The following is a 23,135-nucleotide window of genomic DNA, read 5'->3' as shown; positions in this document are numbered from 1 at the left end:
AATGTAGTATTAACAACAGAAAATAAGAATAAGGCAATTAACAGACACATCACCCACATCTGAAATGCAGGCATTGACTGAGTGGTGCTTAGAAGGCAGTTGCATAGTGTTACCATGTGACAGACTCCAGGAAGCGAGGAGTGCCATATCTATGTGAAACCAAAGGTGATATTTGGAACAGGAAGTTGGTTAGAAATGGGAGCTGCAGAATAAATACGGCAATGAGAAGGAAAACAAAAGAATAGTGTGCTTTTCAACTATCTAAAACCAAATTTCGCATTCAGAGCAAAACTGTGAATTATTGGCTTTCTTATGTATATGGCTTATTTACAATTTCTTCCACACTATATGCTTACTTAGATACAATAAAAGCCCAACAAAGTTGAGTAAAAATTCAAGCATAGACTGATTGGAGCATTCTCACACCGAGCTCAGACAGAGCATATCTCTGCGGATAAATGCAGACCATCTTGTGCTTCCTCTACCTGCACTCTGACCAGTTTCAAGCCTTGTTGCTGTGTTAGGGTGGGATCTTCCCTGAACTGTTACGCTCAGAACCCTCCAAAAAAGTCTCTTAACACAGGTGCAGTGCAGTGATACAGCCTATGTGGCATCTAGACCGTAGCTGACCCGCATCAAAACCAACTCAGCCCTCTAACAGAGCAGACGTGGCTGTACCCATCCGTCTGGACACACCTGTAGATTCAAACAAAAGTGGCATCTTTTCAGGCTGCCCGTAAAGGGCATGTTTCTTTCCAAAGTGCTTTCTGTCCACAGCTCTGACAAAATGGGATGTGGTCTGAATCTCACAGAAGTACAGCCTCCAACCTTCTGCAGACTCCAGCTACAACCACTCTCTCTGTGCCCAGACAAGTTCCTGTAATGTCACTGGCAAATCTCTCTTTTGCCTCAGCTTCTTACGGACTGGGTCAAGCCTGGTCTTGTTTCTTTTGAAGTCAGCTGGAAAAATCTAGTGGAGAAGAGGATAAAATCTATTTCCCAGTCTCTAGCTTCTTTAAATGTCAGATTACCGGTATGCGTTGCAACCTGAAGACCTCCATTCTGACGGGTCCCACTCCTTCAACCAATTGGTTTTTTTTTCTCTGGAGTTTGTATCCTGTAGTTCCAGCAGCAGCAGCAAAAACAGCTGCCAACATCCTGGGAATATCTGCCTTGGAATCTCAACTACTGTGTGAAGTTGTTGCTCTCCAGTTTGAGATTTGTGTTTGCAAAGGAAATCTGTCCAACAACAACACAGAGAGAGGAAAAAAGGAGGAAAAAGGGCTTTATATAACAGAATTAACAGAGCTGTTGCAATAGTAACGTGAAGTTAACAGGCAAGTTTTCCTCCTCCTCCTCTGCCCCCACCCCAGCCTCGTCCTCTAACAGCAGTTCCATTTGTTTTTGTTTCCAAGCTTCTTTTCTGGCCACTCACACAGCCCCACTCCCTTTGTCTAATTTGGATCTCGAACTTCCATGCAACCAACTCTTGCTGTAACTGTAAATCTTTTTATGGTCCTTCTGCCTCTGAACTGTAAAAGCAATGCCACTGTAAGTTGCCTAAATGGGTCATAAATCCACTTAGTGCACTGAATGAGGAAAAAAGTTTTTAAGAGAAAGAAGGAAAAAAAAAAAAGGCAAACTAAGGTGGCTGGAGGGACATAAGGGAAAAAAATGCAAGAATGTATTTGCTAAGTGGAACCAAAATAACAGGAGTCAAAGGGAAAACATGAATGCTATGGGTGGGAAAGGTGAAATAATGCATCCTGGTGGTAAAAAAAAACAAACTACTTCTGAAGGACTGCTTAGTATATTAATGCCCAATGATTTACAGGAGGATGTTGGTTGCCCTCCACTCCTGTTGGCATCAGCAGTACCTGGTAGCACCGAGAGAGCCTATTAGACTGCTAGAAACTAGCAGACTCTCTTTTTCCTCTGTGTGGTCCAGGGACTGGTAGCTGGATCTAATTCTCACTCTTTTGCACTGCCTGACCGGATTGCAGGTTTAATTGTGGCTCCGTGCCTCAGTTTATTCATCTGTAAACAGCAGATAAAGATATTCCCCTTACAGACAAGAAGTTTTGAGATTTGCTTAAGTGCCAAGAGGGAAAGGGCAGAACTGATTCCTGTTGCAGTTAATAGCAACGGTTTAATTTGTTTCTGTAGAAGCAGCTCTAGTCCAAAACGAGCAACTTCTGTCTATTTAATTTATTGCATTTATCACCATGGTATCTAAGCTCTAAAAGTATTATCCAAATTCCACTGAATTCACTGACTGTCTCTCCACTGCTTTCAATAAGTTTTGGATTTGACCCCAAAGTCACAAAAAACCTGAGGAATATGTCAAAAGAATGTAAGTGGGTGTGAGTTGAAATTGAGGAGTTTGGAGACCGGAGTATGCAGAACAGTAGCTATTTAAAGACCGAGTTTGCTACTGAGTGTTCCCTTTTAATAGGGTTATATAAATACATTCCAGTCTCAATATATGTGGAAAAACAGGCAGTGAGGTGAGACTCAGTTACTTTATTTCTTATGGGAAATATTGTGCATAGCTAAACCACCTCTTCCCCTTTCCTCACCCACCACCCACAGTCCCTGGAAGCCTTCAGCAGCTGTGTACAGTGTGAAGAGGCACATCCGGGAGCGCTGTGAGAATTAAAAAGCTCACAGCCCTGCTTTTATAATAAAGCCTTTGTTTTCATAGCGTTCGCACTTCACCTTAAGGATTTGATCTGGGTTTTGGCACTCAACATGTCAGAACAGAGGGGAGACTATTTAGGCCTTTTATTATTATTATTATTATTATTATTATTATTATTTTATTGCTCTGATCCCTTGCAAGGAAACGAGGATAAAAAGAAGAAAATAAATGTTCTTGCTTGGCTCAGAACAAATGAGTTTCAGTAGAGCTCCCTCAGGGCAGGTATCCTCCCTGCAGAAACTCCCTGCCAGGGTGGGCACTGGCATCTCCATTTCCAGTCTCAAGTAAAAGAGTCAAAAAGGTCTGAGAGATGAACCTCTCTCTTCTTTTTGCAAGTACCGTACACGCAGCGCACTAACCAATAGTTCAGGTCAGGAGACATCAATACTATAACCTAAAAGAATCCTTGGGCAGCCTGATCCAGTGGGAGGTGTCCCTGCCCACGGCAGGGAGGTTGGAACTAAATGATCTTTAAGGTCCCTTCCAACCCAAACTATTCTATGATTCTACGATCCTATTAAAATGTTGGAAATCTTTGACTATGAAAATTGGGGTCTGCACCTGGATAGGAGTTATTTTTCAAAAGAAATCCATCTGGAATTTTATTGCTTGTGCTCTCTATGCACTTTATTAACAAGAACAAGGGCTGGAACATCTCATGTCAGGAGGCTTCTTCCCAAACTCTTTACCCTCTGCCAGGTCAATAAGCTGCACAGATTTTTACAATATTATCTCAATTATGGGTAGCAATTGGAATACAAATTTTCTAAAAAAACATCCTCAAAACATTGGCATGGATCCTTGGAGCAGGCAAACTCTTGCAAAAGCCAACAAACTCCATGAAGTTCATATACCCAAAAGGCAATTAAGTCTCCAGTATCTGGAAATTTTTACAGCTACTTCGCTGAAGTCAAGTGACGTTTATTTTTTGCCTTCAACAGAGCTAGAGCAACCCGACTGCACTGAGGATTGAACCCTGCCTGCATTTACGCCGCTGAGGACACAAATGTCACAGGGTGCAGGAAAATGCAATGATGGGGGAATCCTCTTGCCAAGAGAGAGACAGCTCCAGGATAAGGATTGTGTCCATGTATGAATAACAAACAGCTTAAGCTGGATTGGGTCTATCTGTGTGTAAACAACCATACAAATATATTATAAAGAGCATTTTTTAAAGCGAAAAGTATACAAAGTCTATCAGGAATGGTTAGCAGCCTTTAAAGACTTCAGGAACTCAACAAGAGTCTTAAAATAAAATAAAATACAGCCAGAGTGACTTGATTACAAGGCAAGCTCTCCTTCATTGCTAATTCTAGCGATATGATTAATTCTAGTGAATATATCATAGGTCTTAAGATGACTGATGCTTTCATTACAGCCTTAGCTTCAGTCATTAGTTGAATGTTATGAATTTCAACTTTCATTTTTTAAAGGTTTGGCTGTCACCATTCAGGGAAATAGTATTAAAAAACAAACTATGCAAACATAAAAGTATAAAAAAAAAAAAAAGGGGAAAAAAGTAGGTTAAACCTTATAGAAACACAGAATTCAAGTTAAAAATGATTGTTACAGTAATTATTCCTTACCCATCTTGAATTTTTAGTGATCACGTTTGATGGTTACAGTAGACGTTACTGGCGAGCTGACAGCAGCAAAGTTATCTCGAATGAAACCCATTTAAAAAAATTTGACTATAATTTACATTTGCTTTAAATTTGTGCAACCTGTGGTGCAGAACTAGGAAACAGACACAGATTTAATTTACTTTTCACTTCTGATGCTCCTTGGATATTATGGGGGATATGAATTTGGCAAGGAGTTTGCATTTAATTAACACATATAAATTTACCAGGAATGTTTGGTCTTGCTGTTAAAGCCCAGATCTAGAGCACAGGAATACGTCAGAAGCTGAGTGTGACTTTTAAAAGGAAGCTTAGAAACTATGTATTTCTGTTGAAATACTTCACAAGTAAACCAATTGCACCCAAAAAGTTGAGAAAGCAGAAACAAGACATATCCTGAAATATTCTTTTTAAAAATCCTATTTCATTCTTTCTGAGATTTGGAAAATCTGACTCACGATTTCTAAATATTCAGAATTGGAAATGCTGCTAACTGGTCATGGTTGTCTCACACAGCATCACCCAGATCCAAGGATAGACTTCTGTCTCTCTAATTTAATTTAAGAGCATAGATTTATTGAAATAACTTTCAGAGCCATATTTTTGGAGCTTGGCTTCAATAACAGATGTTGGCACTTGGTCTCCAACCCATTCCTCCTGTGTAAATATCACTGCAGGAACTGAAAGGCTGATCATTCCAGGTGCTGCAATGAATTTTGGAAGATTCAGGTGTGAGATTTTGCTATAAGCCATCGCATGTGATCCTGGCTCACACAGATAAGCCCAGAGCCCTTAGGAGAACTAGTCTGGGAATCTGTGACCTCTTCTGCCTGAATTCCCCATTTTGAAATGGAAGATGTAGCATTGCTAAGCTGTAAACCACTAACAAATGTGTAATTAACGTAATGGAGTTCAGAACCTCATGATATCACCGGGGAAGCTGGTACAGACTCACCTTAAGACAGCTTACGCGTATGAAGAGTGAAACGTGGTGCAGAAATACCGTCTCAGGGACCCGGGCAGAAACAGGGTGGAGAAGTACTCTGTGGACTCTTACTTTCATGAGCTTGCTCAACTGTAGATCATTTGGGTAAGGCGCTGCCGTGTGTCGTTGCCCGGTGGGGGAATAACACTGCGGTAACATCTGGCTGGAGAGAACCAAATTGTAAGAAACGCTGAAAATATTTAAATTACTGAATTTTTTAAAAAAATATTCAGAAGTGTCACAGTTCAGAAAAGTTGTTGGTTTTTTTTCTTTCCTGATGCACGTGAAGAAAAGAGAAGGGATGCGAATATAAATCTGTGCATAGCTCTGAACTGCTTCTTCATTTCTGTTTCTTTTGCTTTACTCCTCTTGCCAATGTTTAGGATGAGAACAACTTATTTTGGGGTCAGTCTCAACTTTCTTGTTTGTGTCAGTTTATTTTGGATCGTATTCCTAAAATTCACAGATGCAAACTCAAACAACTATTCACATCCATGCATACTTTACCCGTGCTATTAAAGAGGAAACAACTCCTCTCGGCTTGAGGAGAACCTGCTGTTCAGAGAACCTCTTCCCCTCTGAGTCATAACCTTTGACATGTCCTGTGGAGGAGAAGGGAGAAATGCAATCAGGTGCAGAACGCCAATACATCCTTCTGGGGTGACAGACATCCAGTTTCCAAGCAATCATTAAAAGGTCCATATGGAATTTCATGTTTAATATGAAACAACGAGAAACAGGAAAACCCAACAGTGAGCACATGCTGTGTGTTACTTCTGCCTGAGAGCCTGGGCCAGCGTCTGAGCCTTTCCAGGTGCTCTCTTCTATGCTATGGGGATGTTCAGCACGCTTGGGGTGTTCTTACAAGATATTATTAGTATTTTAACTAAGAAAGTGGCTGCTTGGTCCATTTGACGAGCATTCAGCTTTGAGACAGATGTGGAAATAATCTGAAAACACGAGGGTCAGGCAGTGGAACATTTCCAAGATTGTATGAAACATTAAGCAGTGAATGGAAAACATTTATTTTTCCATCTCATACTCCACAGCAAGCTTGGATTTTTCAAGCTTACCTTCCTATCTGCATTATAACTGTAGATTAATAGTGGTTTCCTCCGTATTTTTCTGTAGATCAAAAGAGCTCAAACCTAGAATCTCCCCACTCTTACCAAAAAGTTGTTTTCCTCACCTCTGGCATCAGCTCAGCACCCAGGAAGCCAGAATGAAATGCCAGGCACACTGTTTGACTGTTGGGAGCTGCTGTGGCCCATGGACCTCTGGAAATGAAGATGAAATGAGGCTCAGTTGTGTGCAGCACATTGATAAGATTTTGGCCCCCATTTCAGCATGACCCAATGGGTTTAAATTGCCTCATTTCTCAGGCAGCCAAGAGCAAATGGGTGGTAGATGTGATATGGCTGTTCACTGGAAATCACTCTTGATTGATTTAGCTTCTCCTCGTTGGTAGCGTATGGGCTCTGTAATTTATGTGCCTGAGCCATATACTCGGAAAACACCTTTCATGGTTGTGTACAGCGTATATATACATTGTCACCCCAGCAGAGGAGACGCTTTTATGAAGTATTAGCTCTAAGTGCACACAGAATAGAAAAGATTGTGTTTAGTTGCGTGACAAAAATGAAGTCAAATTTCTAAATAGTGATTTTGTGTTGGAAGAAAGTAGAACCAAGTAACATTGAACACTTTTTTTACCTAAACAAATAGAAAATGATGCTGCTGGCTGTAAAAGCAAGTGAATTTTGAGGAGACTGTTGTCTGTTTTTTTGCGAACAAATAAAAGCTGTGAAATTCAAAACCAGTTTTCATTTCTCATTAGTAATATTTCAACAGTTTGAATGTTGCTTTTGGCTTTTTGAAAGAAGGTAGAAAGATGTTTCATTTTCATTTTAACATGTTCACAGAAAAAATACCAGCACTCTTACATTGTTATTTCTGGTGCACGAGTAATGAGATATTGCAGAATTATTTATAAGAATCACTTGGGTGATTTAGATACTTTCTTGTGATTGGAACAAGGATCTAATTTCAAGCTGCAACACTCTCAGTTTCTACCCAGAGGTGGATGTAGTACAGAGGAGAAAAGTCACTTGAATCTCAATTAAAGACAACAGATTTTTAAAATCAGTGAATAAAGCTTCAAAACAAGAGGTGGTTTTGTCCAGGGTTTGTGCAGTGCACAACAGTGAAGTCCTGACTCCAGACTGCATTTCCCAACGGATACACAACAGCAAAACCTGATCAAGGACCAGGGTCTCCTCTCAAGGCTGGCTGGAATGCACAGGAATTTGTCAGAAGAGGGAAGCTGCAAGAAGAAAAGGGAAGAAGGGTTTTTGCAGGCCTATGCTTAATATTCATTAAGATTAGGTTTTAGACCAGGAAAATCTGGACAAACATGCGAGACAAGATTTTTAGACTCATTATCTGAGTATTCCAGTTTTAAGGACATACTTAGTCCACCTAGATCTAAGTAATACATCTCAAAGGGGTTTTTTCCATCATTAAGATTGAAACTTTAAAACTACCTCAAGCGGGAAGGCTTCTTTTTCTCCTTATCCAAGCCAGCTCCCACTGAAGGCAACGGAGATATTTTTTTTGTTCCCTAAGGTCAGGATGGGGTTACAAGATTCAGACCTATTTTAATATTTTAATGATCCTTCAGTTCTGAAGTCTGCTGTGGTTGCTTGGTTACTGTAGGGTAAATAGTGCATAAGTGCTGACTGCAGAAACCCCGGAGAAAGTTAACATCACAATAAACATCAGATAATTAATAGTTATTAGCAAAATTCCACCGTTCATATTAGTTCGGTAAAAGAAGAATGAAAATGTATATATTTTAACCATAATATATTACTTGTTCAATGCAATACGTACTCCTGCAGCATAAAGACCATGGTTGTAAACCACTGCCAGAAATCCCTACCAGTTTCGCAGGATCCAAATCAACGCGTCCCTGATTTTCCCAACCATAGCTATTCACTCAGCAAAGCACATCTGTCATAAATCTTAAAGCATTACCACCTTTCAGCAAAAATGGTAACATTAGGGCTGGGGGATGATGTATGGGTATGTCACCAACTCCCCCTTCACACGCAGATACCCCTTTCGCCTATTGCTGGCATTTTTTATCGGCTTCAGTGACTCGGCCGTTAAACATCTCCCAGCCATCAAGCTTGAATGACAGCAGCCCAGCGACGGCTTTCTCCCTCGGTCAGCAGTGAGTGGTCAGCGGCTGATGTTTATGGGATGGTGGAGGAGGGCGATGGGAGCTAGGCGTAATTAATGGGACAATTGGATGGGTTATGCCTCTCTGATTTCAATTAACCTCTGAACTTTGCAGTGACAAGACCTCATGGTTACCAACTAACTTCGGCAAAAAAACAGATGTTATAACTGGTTAATCCGAGACCTCAAAGAGTGTATAGGTGGGATTTGATGACAGTCTCTTCAGTTCACTCCATGCTCACCGAAAGAAAAAGGACTCGCATTTAAGACTTCTTTAATACCATTATTGGTTTGGAATTGGAGTCTATTGGTTGTATCAGAGCTGGCGTATGATTCTGTTCCCTTTTCAAATCAGCTGCAGAATTCATTAATGGGAGGAAAATCAAGGCTCTGTTGAGAAATATGTTAATGACATTGAGGACACAGGCATTCAAAGCTTGTAAAACAGATTACTGTACACTGACAGATAACTAAAAAAGACCTTTTTTCAAGAACGATTGAGATAAGCACAGAGCTGACATCAGAAAATAAAACTATCAAGCTATGTTAGGAATAAAGTTTTCCATTATTTACTCATGTATTTTAAAAAGACCACTTTTTAGTTTTAAAATCAGCGTGGAGTTTTAGAAATTCGGTACAAGAAGTTCTTTTAAAATCTTATATGAACTACAAAGATTTCAAACTTGCAATAAAGCTGCAACTGAAAATTAAAATCGGTCAAAAGAATAAATTTTTTTAAATGAAATCATCTTTTGAATTCCTCCACCTTTTTAGTTCACAAATTAGAGAGAGGAATCCTGGTTTTGTTGGCCTTTGTTTTCAATTAAGTGACAATTTAAGTGACAATTCTGTCACTTAAAATGTTTACCACATCTGTTTAGTGGATTTAGATTTAATTCAGCTATCATTTATAGGGCTGCAATGGCTGAAGAGGATGAACTGTTATCACTCTCCCTATTGGCTTAATGGCATTTGTTCCTAATATTTAAGCAGCTATAAATGAGAGCCAAATCTCAATGTATGGTAGCAGACTGCTTTTTTATGTAGCTGCAATTACAGCACCAGGTATGAGAGACGCTGAACGGTGTTGAAGCAAAGCCAAAGGCTATGGTGCAAAAAATATTATAAATATCAGCAAATGTGACGAGACTCATAATATTTTAAACACATTGTTATCCTCCAAGCAATTTCAAGACAATCTGAAGAAGAAATCAGGGTTGATGATATGGATAATAAATCTCTCTTTACAAATGTATTAATAAAAGTATCAGTTTCAGAAGAAAAAACAGTGAAGAAAGAAGATGAATTCATGAAATAAAATCTACTGACTGCAAAAGGCTAGATTATTTTCAACCACTTCTAGGACTTTTTATGCAATTCTTCATTCTTTAAATAGTACAACAATTAGTCAAATTCATCACAAGCTGCAAATCCTTTATGCATAACAGTAAATAGTTATACCTATCAAGCAGAATTTTGTAATATGTATATATATTTATGTATATATATAAAAATATATCTTGCAATTTGGCCTCATAGTATCAAGCATTTTTCTCATAACAGATATTGAGGGCATCTGTAGTAAATAAAAGCCAAAAGACAAAGCTTCTTTAAAGCACAATATCCCACTTCTCAATATTTTAGAAGTTCCTTTTAGAAACTTGAAGATGCCGATGTTATTGCAGACTTCAGGAATGCCCTTCAATTTCTTACACGTTACCAGTCCCAACTAATGAAGCCTGATGTCCCAGTGACAGAAGCATCTGCCTCTTCTCCCTTAATCAATAATATTCCCTTCTTTCAGCAGCAGCATAAATTATCAGATATATGCAAATAGACTTGCTAATGTTAATTGCCAGGGCTGATTGGTGATTAATTTTTTGATTATTATCAATCATTCTGCAGGAATCTTAATAAGACATTCAAGGCAAACTGCAAATTGATAATAATTAGGGATCCCAACTGGCAATGCACCCGCAGCCAACTATAAAACATCCCTGAGACTGAGCATGTTTCTGTTAACGAAGTTCCTCCCTTTTGAAGAAAACGAAGGAGAACGATCAAAGCCTTTGAAGCATGATGGGATCAAGCAGTCCCAACCAACAAGAAGCTGCTATTTTGGCATTTTTATGGTAAGGGTTATGTCTCTCACATGGTAGGAAATGAAAAGAACCTTGTCATTTACATGACAAAGATTTGGAAACATCATCCAAATTCCCAGCTTTCCAGCCCCAAAAAAGAAGCACGAGCACAAGATCCAAAAAAACCAACTTTCACTGAGCCAAGGAACACCTCTCCGAGCAGTCCTGCCAGACCTGCAGGGAACAGTTACCGGCGTGACACTAAGAGTTTCAAGCCATGCAAATTTTAAAAGAGTCAAACAGTAAGTTCGCTTGATGTTTTTTAATTTAATAGCATTAAATTTCTAGCAATAATTTAGAAGAGAAATGCTTCCCCTGTGTTACCCTTCTTTGTATACCTTAAGGTGAGAGCTCAGATGTTGTTGTGTAAATAAAGGATTTATAATATATTCTTTAAAAATGAATTCTCTCGCAAACATAAATATCCTCATACAACATTTTAAACCCAAACGCTATTGCTTTGTACCAACCAGAAAGTACAAATGACTGGAAAAGGACACAAAGGTTTCTAAACAAGCCCTACACTGCAGCTCCTCAAGCACCATTACCTGCTTGGGTTGTGCTAGGGAGGTTCTCAAGTTGCCTTCAACTCCTAGGGTCAGGCAGCTCTCCGGCTGCGTATCCCAGTGTGGCGCTGCACACACAAACTCCGGTGTTTGCCCTTGCAGAGCAAGCATTCACGTTTGCTCCGTGTTCAAAGCAGAAAGACTTCTTGACACCTGCTAAGAAGAGCTGAACAGTCACTGTCTGCTGCCAAAAATGAGTGATACGCAGAAAGTGAGGAACATAAAGTAAATGAAGAGCCTGTTGGATTTGAGATTTGACTAACATCCCAGCTTTTGAAATTCCTGTCTTCATGGCTCAGTTCTGATTTGCACATAATATTCCCTCTTACACACCAAGAATGGTGTAAAAGAGTTTGAATACAAATGAAAATGGGGCCCTGAGGTCTACAATTCTTTCAGTTCTTTCACTGTTGCCAAATGTACCATCTGACGATGAGGTCTGAGGTGTTTAACTCTTTTATTTGAAGAGATTGCAGTTCATACTGTGTGAGTAGCTCATCTTTTGTTTTCATTGAAAGGACAGAGTAGGACTGGCCCCTACTTTTATGCTGAATTTTATGAAGATAAGTTAGTTTTCAACTGAATGTTGTTTTGCACAGAAATACCTTCTTTCTGAATAAGTCACCTCCCCAACATGAAGCTGAAACATGGGTTTTGTAAGAAGTCCAACTTTAAGTGCAAGCTTTTACACAAATAGGAAAATATTTTCTTTTTCTACCAACAGTTTCAATAAGGGGAAAAAAAAACCCCAAACCAAAAAGCTAAAGGAGTGCATGCTTTCTTGCTTTCTTCCCTACATAGTAAACAAAAAATGCTTTAAAATGACAAAGTATACATGAGGTTTTTAGCTAGAAAATGGCTTTTAACTAGGTATTTTTAAAAGCCTTGCTCCATTGTTTGTTTGATCTCATTATTTCTCAGCCAGTTCCAAGAATTTTAAACACTTACAGGGAGAATTTAGTCACCACAGCAAGTAGAGCATCACAAGGAGTAAACATGGGTCTGCACCAAATATATTTATCTTAGACATTGCAGCCCACTTCTTTTCTAGTTGTCCCAGATCAAGAACAACTCCTCTGTTGTCTGGGGAGCAATTCTACTGTTAAACCGATGTCTTTGATAAACAAATTAGGACCATACTTTTAAAGTTAACATTCCATTAATATTATTTTTTTTTAATTCTGCATGTTTTCTTAAACCAAATAAATTAACGAATGTTTAAGTTATCTTTGCAGCTGAGATTCCTCAGTGCTCCTTTTATAAATCTCACTCAGGAAAACTGAAATGGTAACACGTTTCTTGGATTTGGTCTGTCATTCCTCTCTAGCTCCTCGCACTTTTACAATTCACAAGGTCATGAGTACAAAATGTGCTTGTTAACTCACACAAGAATAAAGCTGTCAGATGGGCTGAGGCCTCTTTGTGTACCAGTTTAGTGAAATATGATTATCCAAGCTGTAAAATGGATAAACCTATTAAATTAATAAATCTGCTGCCCTGTAGCCTACCACTGATGTCATTGCCTTACCTACAAGGCACCCCTTCTTAAATTAATAGTTGATAAAGGAATAAATCTTTTAAAGACATACACTAAAGCTTTGCATTGAAGAGTTATCTTTTGTGTTGGAAACTGTAAGTATTTTTTACTGCAAAGGATGTGAGAGAAAATGAATTCCAGAAAAAAAAAAAAAAAAGAAATCTTAAAGAAATGTTATTACCCAGCTAACACTGTGGGCTGCTTTTTATCTGTACACAACTACTCACTTCCCTGTTTCTTTTTGTATTCTAATGTGTGAGTGGATTTTAGTGCTCATGAAAGTGAAGGATAATTACTGGGGTAGTGGTTAAAGTGGAAGGGCACTGCCTTATCAAAGACAGACTGGGTCAGCTACACGTGGGCAAAAGAAATCACCATTCACTTATTTTGGCCATTTTGATTTATTACTCTAAAGGTCCAACAATGAAGTTTCACATCAGGGGAGACAGAAGGAAAAAGAGTTTCAAAGGGTTCATCCTTTTTGACTTCTTAGAAAGCCTTTAGCGTTTGTGTTTGCTAGAATACATTATTTCTGCTCATGATTATTAATAATCTATTACGCAGACACCCTCTGAGAAGAAAAAATGCACTGTGCAAGGCACTCTCCAAATATATGAGTCTCTGCCCCTAAGATCTCACAGTCTAAAACATAAAAATGAAAAACTGGAAGGGAAATGAGCACCGACATATGAAAAAAAGTTGCTTTAAGGTCACATGGCAAACAACCAGCAAAAATATGAAACAGAAAACAGACACCTTAGATCCACAGCAGTACCCACAGATAAACTTGTACTTCAATAATGTTATAAACAAGACAAAACTAAAATGCCAGTTCATCCAAAGGCATCCAACAACACGCTCAGAACTCAAAAGTGAATTTGTAAAAGGAAGCAGGAAATGAAAACTAAAGAGGGTTGACATGATTACGGGGTGTTAATAAGAAAAGACATAAGCCAGGGGCCTTGATGTACAACTAGACAACAAGAGGTTACGTTTGGAGTCAGGGCCATGCTAATTTGCAAACTTGGGTCCATTTCATTAAGTGAGCTGAGAGACAGGCTGTCTCAGTCCAGCAGAGAGGGATCTCATTATCCATGTAGGGAGCGAGAGATAAGAATCTTTTAATAATTGCTGGGAATTTTTTTTTATGATGATACGGAATGCCAATTTATGCCTCTCCACTCAATGTGGATAAAAACCAGCCCCCCTCCTGGCTGTAGCCATTAGTACAGGGAGGGAAAGCAGAGACTAATACGCTTGCCCGGGAGACCAATGCTGCAAAACTCCATTAAATGCACTTCATAGGGAAACATGTTTGTTTACAGTGCATGGAAAACTTTGCCAACCCTTTTTACTTAATTATTAATAGGCACAGCTGTAGGATTTAGGTCCCAAGTGAAACCCCAGTAGAGTCAATGGACAAGACTCCTACTGACAAGTAACTTTTGGATCAAATCCTTTAGTCATTTCTTGTTAAGGAATTGTCCTGAATTGACATATTTGGAAAAAATCTAAAGAAACACATATTAATTTAGCAGAAGCACTATTCACACTCCATTCCCTTTGTGTCTCTCTCCAAAATACATCTACTGCACTTAGGAGAACGGAGCTTTCCTAAAGCCAAGAAGTTTGTAGTTATTCCCCTTCCTTCAATAATTTTCCTACTTCAGGCTAAGCACAATACAGATTTTGTTACAGGGACAAGTTTAGTCTACAAGGGACTAACTTTGAGAGACTTGCATCTCTCACGTGACTGGATCAAACACAGCTCTGGCTGCGCCTCCATCACTGGCATAAAAAAGCAAAGGTAAAGTCAGAGAAGGTCTTGTGCTCTTGTCTTACTGCATAATATTTGCTGAAGGTTGACATACAGACAATAACTTAGCAAAATGACACTACTAGTATTAAACTTTTAAGAGTAGTTCTCCCTCTGCCCAAACATACTGCAAGGAAAGGAGGAAATAAAATTCATTCCACAGCCAAATCTGCTCATTTGCTTGAAATCACTGGGTTGGACTGTACATTAGTGTTGGAAAACACTGTCCAGGGATCTCCAAAGCTGTGTTTATCTCTAAAGCTGGCTGCGGGATTTGTTTTCATGCATTGGGTCAGCCTAAGGACTATGTATAACTTATCTGTCTCCTCAACAGGAACAAAAGGGTCTCTTCGGCTGACCTTTCCTCTTTTCCCAGTTTTTTGCTGTTCATGAACAATCTTTAGTTTTGCATATGCCCATTTACTATTTTAAATTATTTGGCAAGTATTTCTTTGTGAAAGACACTCACAGTCTGCAGGCAAGATTGGAGCCAGGAGGACTGGCAAAATGAAGCTGGCTTTTCTGGATGAAAGTTTTGTGTTCCGGCTTCTTAATTAGATGAGTAAAACTCAAGAATCAGCTATATGGGCACTGATGCCTACCCAGGATTACAAAAGTGCACTCTTTGAGCATTTTCTCATATTTACATTTAAGGAAAAAAAAATCTCCATAGATATTCCTGCCTGTAAAGCCATTCCTTGTAGAACTACTGGAAAGCAAAGTACATATGCCCCTTGGCAGCTGAGCCATGATATCCATGCAAGAACAGTGCTTCAAATTGTCCTCCTTGTAAAGCCCTGATAGAAGCTACAGTCTCAATTCTCCACTCTTCCCTCCCCCTTCGCTGCCACCATCACCACTAATCTCATTCTTCAGAGATATGAAGGAATACGAGCAAAAGCTGTAGTAGATGATGCCAATATTAAACATCTCTAGTGGAGCTTATATGAGACCAGTTCTCTTCACCGTCTGGATTTTGCCTGCATACGTTCAGGAACTGCAACGGAAAGTCCTGATCACTGGGGAAAGAAGGGTCAAATACAAGCTTTGTACTTACAAAAGGTTTTGAGTTCTTGATGTCTTAAGACTTATCCTATAAAGTGATGCTTGCAGTCCTCTGATATTAATATTTTTTAACTAAATGGAAAAGAGTCTCTGTTAACATGTTATGTGAGTTTCCTTTACTATATGCTTCAAACCAGAGCTGAAGTCTCCAAACAACGTAGTTTCAGGCTTTGAGCACATTTCAGTCAATGTTCATCAAGTCAATAGGATTTATATCACTTTTGAAGCTTTGGGGCACCCACATCTATGCGACTGCTGTATTGCAGAACATTTCATCCCAGGCAGTTGTGGGATGATGTACCTTCCACTTTTAGAAGTTTCCCTGTCTCCCAGCCCTCCTAACTAAGGATATTCCAAGCTTTATTTTCTAATCAAAGAACTCATCATATTAAAACATGTGGTGATCTTTTCAACTGGATAAGTCATGTCCCCTAGAGGCTTGTACGAGACCACTGAATTTACTTTTGCTTTTCAATTAAATGACTAAATTTCAGCCTATATATTTAAAGATGAAAAACTAAAGTTCAGAATCTGACACTCTTGAAGATTCGTGTTGGTTGCTCTGCTTTGCTGTCTTTTCTCTCCTCTCCCCAGGTTCCCGTTGTCAAGTTGGGAAACGTATATTTGGACTGGATTTATTTGCAGTGTACTGAGATAAAAGTCCAGCGGTAATATAATTAGAACCTAGCGTAATAGATTCCAGATTTTTAAAATCTTATTTTATATTAAAAGGAGATATCTCTTTGTCTGCTTATTTCTCATAATTACAATATGAATTTAAAGCATTGTAAAATTAATAGAACACTAACTCTAGAGACTGAAGTCTCCTACGCAGGCAGACAGACAGCCTGTCCCTGCCGGTGCCCTCCAGCTGTGACCATAACCCTACACACAATAACAACTGGTTTACCTCTAGGCAAACTCATTTATTGACCCTTTAAGATGGATATTAAAAGACCAATTGAAGCTAATAATGTGTAATGCTTTTTGTGAGCTGGATCCTTGACCCTACAGAACAGATTTTAAATTACCCACTTCATTACATGCCACAGAAAAGCTGTGGAAAAATCACCCTCTACCACGGATGATATATATATTTACATACACAAATACAGAGGGAGATTTCCAAGCTGGAAAGTGCAAATATGGTAAAGTCACCTTTAGCCTATGAATGGTATTGTCAGATTTCAAGTTTTGTGAAGTTTTGGTGAATATAAGTCCTAAATCTAATCTTCACTGTCCCTTTCTCTTGCAAGTTACCAAGGGCCAAGGTGCATCAAGGCAGGCTGATGCTGGTGTCCAAGCAGGTCAGGGCAGACTGGACCGTGACTGGAGATGTCACAGCCTGCTGTCCCACAGCCTTGAGGTTTCTGTTAAAGATTTTGGAGCAGTTCCATTTCTAAGTTCTCACTCCAGCTGTTAATTTGGTAGCAAGAGTGCTGAGAGTCTTGGCCAGGAAAACCACAGCTATGGTTCAGTGTCTGTCAGGGAGGATCTCTGCCCTCTGACTTGCCTGTATTGTGTATCCAGATCCACTTAGGAAAAAAAACTTCTCTGTCTTCATTTCACAAGTAGGTGTGGTTATAGCTGGAAGGCAGTGGTTGTGTGCTATGATAACAAGAAAGAGGAAATGGAAAAGGAGGCTCTTGTTAACGGCTTTGGAAGACTGAGACATTACATCCAGCCACATACCTGTGACATAAACAACTAACACAGATTTAGGTACACAAGGATATTTGCTCAAGTGTAAGATACAATATAATTATAGCCAATTAAATAATTTTTCCTAAGATGCATTTTAGATATCAAGTTGTTATCCATTCATCAGACTGTCGGTAAACACATCTCTCTTACATGCAATGTGTTTAACTTCTGCTCGGGTTACATTACTCATGACATGCTTGCAGTATTCGATGACATCTCTATCAGTTCCCAGCTTTTCAAAACATCTGCAAAAATCCAAAAATACTAATAATTAAGGGAATTATCCTTATCCATTTGAGACTACATCGTGAGGATTGCTTTATTTTTTACTCACTATTTCTATATTCACTTAGGTCTTCCAGCGCTGAGTATAGAGTTACTATGACCCCAGTCCTAGCAATGCTCATTCACACCATCACCTTCAGGCAGGGGGATAGATCACATCCAAAGACAGAGAAGTTCAACTTTACAAAGCACAAGGTTTGCTTTGCTAGGTGCGAATTCAAAACTGACTACTGTTCTTAGACATCACAGATGCACATATATATACATGCTGATTTTAGTTCATAAACATACTTATTTACGTACTCGCACATCCTTTATGTGCATATAAGCAAGCCCTGGACTTGTGGTCCAGCTGATTACAGTTCTGTGGGTTACGTTAGTTCTGGCTCAGTTTTCAGAAGTTACGTCTCCCCTTCACTTTGCATTAGGCAGTTCCATCAGAAGCAGTTAGTGTTGCAGTCACAGGTGAATAGTGATGTATTGCCTGGGTCCAGAAGTGTCAAGTGGACTAGGAATAAGTGCATTTTGTGACGTTCATGGCAATGGCATCGCTAAAATCCAGTATGCAAAGCTAAAAGCCTGTCTCAAGCCACTCTACAATCTGGGCTTTTCCTCAACATCTACCAGCTAGACCTATTTTAATCCTTCACAAACAGCTTCTGTCTTTCTCCTAAATAAGTCATGGAGCTTAAACAACGTTATTTAACCTCCCATGCCCTCTCCTCATATTTCTACCAGTGCCAAACACCCATAAACTCATTCCAAAAAGCCACACGTTACCCAACCAATGCAGCCTAAGGAAAGCATTCAGGAGTGTTTATGGGGCAGCTGAAGTGTAATGATTTAGTAGATGTTTATAAATGTTTATACTGTACAGATTAACATTCCCCAGGGGGCCTGTAATGAAGAGAGTGCTCCAACTGGAATCAAACCAGCCAGCCTGGGCTGAATGAGCATGAATGAATTCTGCTGGCCTACCCTCATGAGCTGTTTACTCAGTTTGAACGGATTTCCTCTATCCATGCTCCTCTGGCATTTTGTTTTGGGAGAGGCATAAGAGGAGCCCAGTCTCAGAAGGAGCACAACCTGGAAACAAGCTAGAAAATCCAGCCTCACGCTTGGATCATAGCAGTTACTCGCAAACTGCACTAGAGAAAAGAACAAAGAGCCCAACCTTTCTGCTGCAGAAGTTGAGGCTGAAACTCCTATCGACTTCAAAAGAATTTGGGTCTCAATCTTAGAACAGAATTTTCAAACATCATGCCCAAGTGTAAACATTGAAAATCACGCTAAAGCAACTAAGCCCTACTATTGGACTAGGATCAGGGTCTCGGTATTTACAAGTTTCCTTTTAGGTCACTATATTTGAAACACAGGATCATAGAACTGTTTAATTGGAAAAGATCTTTGAGATCACCGAGTCCAACCATACCTGTCCACTACTAAAACATATTTCTGAGCAACGTTTCTACTTGTCTTTTAAACATCTCAACAAATGGTGACTCGGCCACTTCCCTGGGCAGCCTGATAACCCTTTCAGTGAAGAAATTTTTCCTAAAATCCCACTTAAACTTCCTCTCGTCTTATCACTTGTTACTTAGGAGAAGAGACTAACACCCACCTCACTACAACTTCCTTTCAAGTGGTTGTAGACAGTGATAAGGTCTCCCTTCAGCCTCCTTTTCTCTAGGCTAAGCAAACTCAGCTCCCTCAGCCGCCTCTCATAACACACGTGCTCCAGACTGTTCACCAGCTTTGTTACCCTTCTCTGGAAACACTCCAGTGCCTCAATGGACTTCTTGTAGTAAGGGGCTCAAAACTGAATACAGGATTCAAGATGCGGCCTCACCAATGCTAAGTACAGGGGAAGGATGTCTTCCCTGGTCTTGCTGGCCACGCTGTTTCTGACAGGCCAGGATACTGTTGGACTGAGCACAATGCTGGCTCATATCCAGCCAGCTGTCGCCCAGCAGCCCCGGGTCCTTTTCCTCCAGGCAGCTTTCCAGGCTGTAGTGTTGGATGGAGCTATTGTGACCCAAGTGCAGGTCCCAGAATTTGGCTTTGTTGAACCTCATACTGCTGGTTGCAGCCCATGAATCCAGTCTGTCCAGATCCCTCTGTAGAGCCTTTCTACCCTCAAGAAGATCAACACTTCTGCCCAGCTTAATGTTATCGGCAAACTTACTGAGGGTGCACTCAATCTCTTTCTCTAGATCATTGATAAAGATGTTAAATAGAACTGGCGCCAACACTGAACCGTGGGGAATACAACACGGCTTCAGCCGTACTGTGACGCTGTGCTAGGGGTTCACAGCAATGGCTGGTGAGCTTTTTCTAGAATCATAGAATCACCAGGTTGGAAAAGACCTCTTGGATCGTCGAGTCCAACCATTCCTATCTGTCACTTAACTATGTCCTTGAGCACCTCGTCTACCTGTCTTTTAAACTCCTCCAGGGATGGTGACTCAATTACCTCCCTGGGCAGCCTCTACCAGGGCCCCATGACCCTTTCTGTGAAAAATGTTTTCATGATATCCAATCTTTGACCCTCCCCTGCTGCAGCTTGAGGCCATTTCCTCTTGTCCTGCCCCCTGTCACTTAGGAGAAGGGGCCAACACCCTCCTCTCTACAACCTCTTTTCAGGTAGTTGTAGAAAGCAATAAGGTCTCCCCTCAACTTCCTCTTCAGCCTAGAAGAAACACTAGACAACAGTGGTGGAGAGCTTCACTGAATATCAGCTGAAGGTGACGGACATCTTTCATTCAGAGTAAATGAGAGAACAATTTCAATATGTTCAGTGATGGCTTAAAGAGTAAAAATATTTGCTATTGGTACTGGGATGCACGCAAGGGGGTTCAAATTACCCTGCGTTTGACAACACCAACACCAAACCCCAAAATAAGGCTGGGAACTAGTGGATGAAGCTGTGCCTGCCTTGATGCCTCAGAAGCAATGAGCAAGCAGGTTTTAAAAGGTGCTAACAGCAGTGTTGATCCTGGGAAACATGAGAGAAAGATCATTTCTTTTGGGCATGGTGCCAGCTGAAAAAAAAAAAAATCAGCCTGTGAAATCACAAGTAAGGAAACAAATCCCTCTGGATTTCTGCTGTGGTCAGGAGAGTAAGGTTTTTTATAAATGACACATGTATATATTCAGAAAGTGAATCATCTCAAAGGGGACAGGAAAGGGTAGGAGAAAATAGAAAGGATCACGAGATGGCCACAGCCAGCAAGGGCCAATAAAGGTGGCCAGAATCACCAAGCCAAATGAACTAGATCTTCAAGAGGGGATAAACTGCCAGTGGATTTCTGCAGACTGAGAGCCCACAGTCTTCTTTAAGCTGTTTCTTTGCTCATGTAATATGATTTCTTACTTCTCCCAAAATTATTCTAGCTCTTGCTCTGGTAGCTACACATCTGCATAGGACAGACAGCAGAGTTACAGGTGTTCTCAAAATAAAGCACAAAATATTCCCTGCAAACTCTTAAATCACAACACTGAAGACAGTCACGTTGAAAATGTCTGCTGAGATTCTACAGACCCTCTAATGGATCAAACAGATGTAGCATGTTCAATACAGAAAAGCATTTATTTCAATGGGTTTCTGAAGTATTTTTAAAAGCTCAAAAATAAATATGCTTTGAATCTTGGATGGAGACACTGAAAAAAGACAATTTTGTCTGCAATGGTGTGTTTGCCTATCTCACAAAGCTGCCTGAGTTGGTTACAGTGCTTGGCAAACGCTCCAGGTACAGAAGTTCTACATGGTCACCCTATTTGGGTCTTTACGCTAGTGGAAAAGTCAGATATTTGAAATCATCTAGAGCACTGTAACCATCAGGTAATTAGCTGTAGCAGACTTACAAAGTAGGAAAGGCTCATGAGAGCTCTGAAATGAAAGCACAAAATGCCTCCTGGAACTAATTTTAGAGTGCCTTGAAGTATTTAATCCTGCAAATTATTGCCAGTGAGGAAACATCAAGGTACAGCTGGATGTTAATAGTGGCAAACCAGCAAGAATGGTTCACCCTAAGCTGCCTCCTGCTGATGTCTAAGCAATCAGATATGCTTTACACCACTCACAAGTTGCAGGGGCTGCTATGTTTTGTTCCCAGTGACTTGCAAAGTAGTCTCAAATTGCTTCTCTCTTCTTTGTGTATGCAAAGGATCCTTTATCAGCATATCCAATGCAACCCTTCTTTGCAAACAGCAGACAGTAAGGAAGAGGACAATAAATATGTCCCACCACTGCGTCTTGCTAGACCTTTTTTCTATGGAAGCTCTCCATCCTTCAGTCCAGAAGCAGGCAGAGTGCTTTACTCTTTCATAACTGGGGTCTGTCTTGTTTGCAAAGATGCCTTTCTGATTCCTAGCTCTGTTAATGAGTCCTCACATTAATGAAGCTAAGTAGACTGGATTTATCCTTTCATCCCTCTAGGAGTCAGTTTTTCCGCGTGTGAAACGGAGAAGGTAGCCTTGCGAAGGCCGTATGTAGGAATAGGAAATGGCAGATTCAGACCTAGAAGCAAACTTCCTAGGTCCTTGATCTCAATCTGCTCTCACAGAGATCTTCATATCTGCAATCTCCTTCTTTATTTTCATCAGATACTATGTGAGAAAACTAGGAAACTCCACGCTTCTTCCCACTGGGAAGTCACTCAAGAATCTTGTTGCTGTGGTGGCTAAAAAACTTCACTTATTTTCCAGACTGAACTTATACATAGCCAACTAATACCCATTTGTTCTTGTGCCAAAATATTCTTTAATCTTTAATAAGTAGTCTGTCTAGCTCTGTGAAAGCTATATACTTGATTGCTACAGTCTAGGAGTTTCGTCTTCCACAAGCTGTAGGAAGAAGTGTTAATAGGAGAATGTACTGTAATACTCCATGCAAATTTTGCAGGAGCTTATCCAGATGCATGCAAGGGTCTATGTACTAATTTCAAAACTATTTCCGCTACCAGCTTTCCCAGCTGGAAAGCTTTTACCATCTTTTAAAAACATAGAGGCATGAAGCTACAGTCTAACATTTTCTTGAAAATGGTAGAAGCTGCGATGTCTCTTAAACTCCAAAACATACCAGGCACCCCAGAAGCATCTCAACTACAAGAGATAAGAATTAAGATCTTACATATTTGTTTGAACAAGCATTTTAGAACTCAGCTTTTGTTTTGTTTTGGGCACAGGTGTTCTTTTGCAGTGACACCATTTATATCTGCAAAACCAAGCGATCAAAATGTCAGAACTAAAGTTGACCGTAAAGCCTTATTTATCTGCATTATGATTCATCATTTAAATATAGTATCACATCTTGTTTTCCACCAGATTCTACCTCTTCTTTTCCACCAGATTCTACCTCAGGATGGACAGTGCTCACTTAATAAACAGATACTCAATATCTTGTTACAGCGTCGTTATTCAGCGTGTGGCTCGAGTCCTTATTCACCACATACTGTTCAAAACCTGCCTG

At 40.0% G+C, this 23,135-nt stretch overlaps 1 long non-coding RNA gene across 5 annotated transcripts in view; it reads right to left on the bottom strand.

The window, feature by feature from the left end:
• Positions 1-532: 532 nt before the first annotated feature.
• The window catches only part of LOC128853856 (uncharacterized), a 119,555-nt gene continuing 96,952 nt past the window's right edge, over positions 533-23,135 (bottom strand). For 4 of the 5 annotated variants that reach the window (XR_008452660.1, XR_008452657.1, XR_008452661.1 and 1 more), the window contains 4 exons: positions 6,498-6,585; positions 5,816-5,910; positions 5,279-5,471; positions 533-1,239 (listed from right to left, as the gene is read on the bottom strand). This is a non-coding gene — a long non-coding RNA (uncharacterized LOC128853856). Of the gene's footprint in view, positions 1,240-1,877; positions 2,038-5,278; positions 5,472-5,815; positions 5,911-6,497; positions 6,586-23,135 lie in introns of all 5 variants that reach the window. The other variant, XR_008452658.1, reaches the window with a different exon arrangement.

The sequence above is a fragment of the Cuculus canorus genome, chromosome 16, assembly GCF_017976375.1.
Source record: "Cuculus canorus isolate bCucCan1 chromosome 16, bCucCan1.pri, whole genome shotgun sequence".
Classification (NCBI taxonomy): domain Eukaryota; kingdom Metazoa; phylum Chordata; class Aves; order Cuculiformes; family Cuculidae; genus Cuculus; species Cuculus canorus.
Note: the sequence above shows the minus strand (reverse complement) of the source record. Positions and strands in the feature narration are given on the sequence as shown.